Raw genomic sequence first — 2,467 nt, 5'->3', positions numbered from 1 at the left:
TTTGCCCATTACTTACACCCTATTTTATTTTTTGGAAGGAAGCCAGTTTTTCTTCGGGGGGTAACGTTATTTGTATTCAAGCGGACGAACTCCCATGTTCTAGGAGGACTTGTTGTAGCTTTTGATTACAAACTCAGTTCCTTGATCAGACCCCAGGAATCTGACAGGTCGCTCACATTGCTTCAGCTGTAAGATCAACGTCTTCAAGTTGTCTGTACATTGAGACTTTTGACGGAGTAAGAAGCCCCATAGGTATCGTGAGTATTCATTCTCCACGAGCTGAAACATCACGTTTCCAGCAACCGAGACCTCACCATAGTGACAGACATCGGTCATCAGTTTTTCACAACACCTTATTGATCGACATGGAGACACATTCTTGTATGACATTCTTCGCGATTTTGCTAATGTACAGCTTAGGCAATCCATCGCATCTCTAGTGCGCTCACTAGGAGAGATCGTCATGCCTGTAGCCATCCGATCACGATGAAGTTGCTGCAATGCTGCAAAATTCACATGACCAAAGCGAAGATGCCACCGAAATATCGATTCACCTCCAGCCACAAATGATGCAACTACTTGAGGTGAATTACACAAACCACGAGTGCGATAGTAACCTCGACTCTTGACAAACACTATTGCTGTCGGCCCCTTCCATAATAGCCGTCTTGGAGGTCCGTCCTGAGGATACTGTGACTCACATTGCCAGCCTTGCTCTTCAAGTGCATTAACACTTAGCAGATTAACGTGACATCCAACAACATTACGAACTCCAGTAAGAACGCAATCAAGCGCTTCTCCAGTTTCGCCACGTCTATCTTGTGTGGATAGGAAAGATACAGGCAATTGAGACACCAAATGTTCCGTTGTTACTTCTCCTGTCCACGATTCATGTGGCGTGTTCGTCTCCACGTAGTGCGGGAACTGTGTCATAAGTGACCGGTCAGCGCAGGTATGCGTAATAGCTGCTGTGTCTGATATCCACTCCAATGAACTAGAGGTATCAAACGTCGACAATAATGTAGACCCAGTACTTGACACAGCACAAGTATTTTCAACACGACCGATCATTCCCAATGGTAACGGCTGAGGAGGTCCACCTTTGTTTCCCCCATATCCTCTAGAGCTATCCCCAGAATTGTTGCCACACTTTGCCTTTTCAGCATCTACGTTGCCGTGCTTCAGATCAAATTTGAGCTTACGACACTCAAATTTGTGATGGCCTTCTCTATCACAATAGAAGCACTTGCCCTTCTTTCGTTTACCAGGACCAGACTTTTGATTGGCTTTGCTTCCTCCTTCACTGGATTTACGCCACGTTACTCAAGGTACGCTGCGTGTATGCATGTTAGTTTACATTAGTAGCTAGCAAGACACACATACACAGATAGTCCGAGGTTCCTGGGGCTGCTTAGGGGGTAGCTTAAAACTTGCGGGATTTTATCCTGCAAGTAGGTTGCCGTGCTATGGGGATTTAGTTCCAGAGCCCTCTGGGTTCTTGGGGCTTTATCCCACCGCCCACTCTGCGCGAGAGCACATTTGGCACCTGGTACATTGACCGCAAACCCGACAGCGAACCAGTTGAGCCGGTCGTTAATGGTTATTGATGGGCACGCACATTGCGTGCGTGCAGTTGGTCAGGAGGGGTACCGTAACTGGCCTCTTTTAACCGACAGATGGGATGGGGGCTGTAATAGCCTATCAATAACCAGCCTTTGCAATTAACGGCCGCCTTTTTGGCAAAAGGATATCGCACCTCAAGCTACAGTACTACCCGGGGGCCCAACTCTGAAGATTCGACTGCACAATTTGCAAACTAAAACCGCTCCGGGCCTCACGGCCCGTGACTGTGGGATAAGTGATCGGAGATAACCTTGCTGGAGTGGAGCAGGCCACTCCGGGGTAGTACGCATATTTCAACACACCTACTCGCAGGAAAAACTACCTGCTACGTGCGCGGGGGAATTTAAAAAATGTTTTCTAACGCGTCACGTTTTTTCGTGTTCGCAGAACTATGGTTCGGAGTAAGCGAAAGAGAACGCGCGAGGAACTGGAGGAGGCCCTGCGCGAGAACGAACGGATCAACGCGACACCCAGGCAAGAGGAAAAGGATGCACGGAAACGACGTCAGACCAAGCGCAGGAAGAAACGCTACGACTTGAACAAAGCGCTGAAGGCCCTCAGTGTGCACCAAGACGAGACAGAAGTCACAGAAGCGGCGGAAGTTCCGGCTGATCGCATTGAAGAGGAGGAGGAGAAGACGGAAGAGTCCGATCCTGTGGTACATCAGCGTCGGTTTGCGGCTCGAATGGAGGCGGCATATCAAGCAGGAGCCGCTGAAGAGGCTTTATTTGGAAGTGCCTGGCCTACCGCTCAAGAAATGCCCCCTGTCTCGAGAACGCAGCACGCTAGCGGAAACAGAGATAACGAGACGCTATCTCTCAGCGAACGCCGCCGTGCCGGTGAT

This window comes from Phytophthora infestans, genomic scaffold, assembly GCF_000142945.1.
Source record: "Phytophthora infestans T30-4 supercont1.103 genomic scaffold, whole genome shotgun sequence".
In the NCBI taxonomy this organism is placed as follows: domain Eukaryota; phylum Oomycota; class Peronosporomycetes; order Peronosporales; family Peronosporaceae; genus Phytophthora; species Phytophthora infestans.
This window is presented reverse-complemented; position numbering follows the sequence as displayed.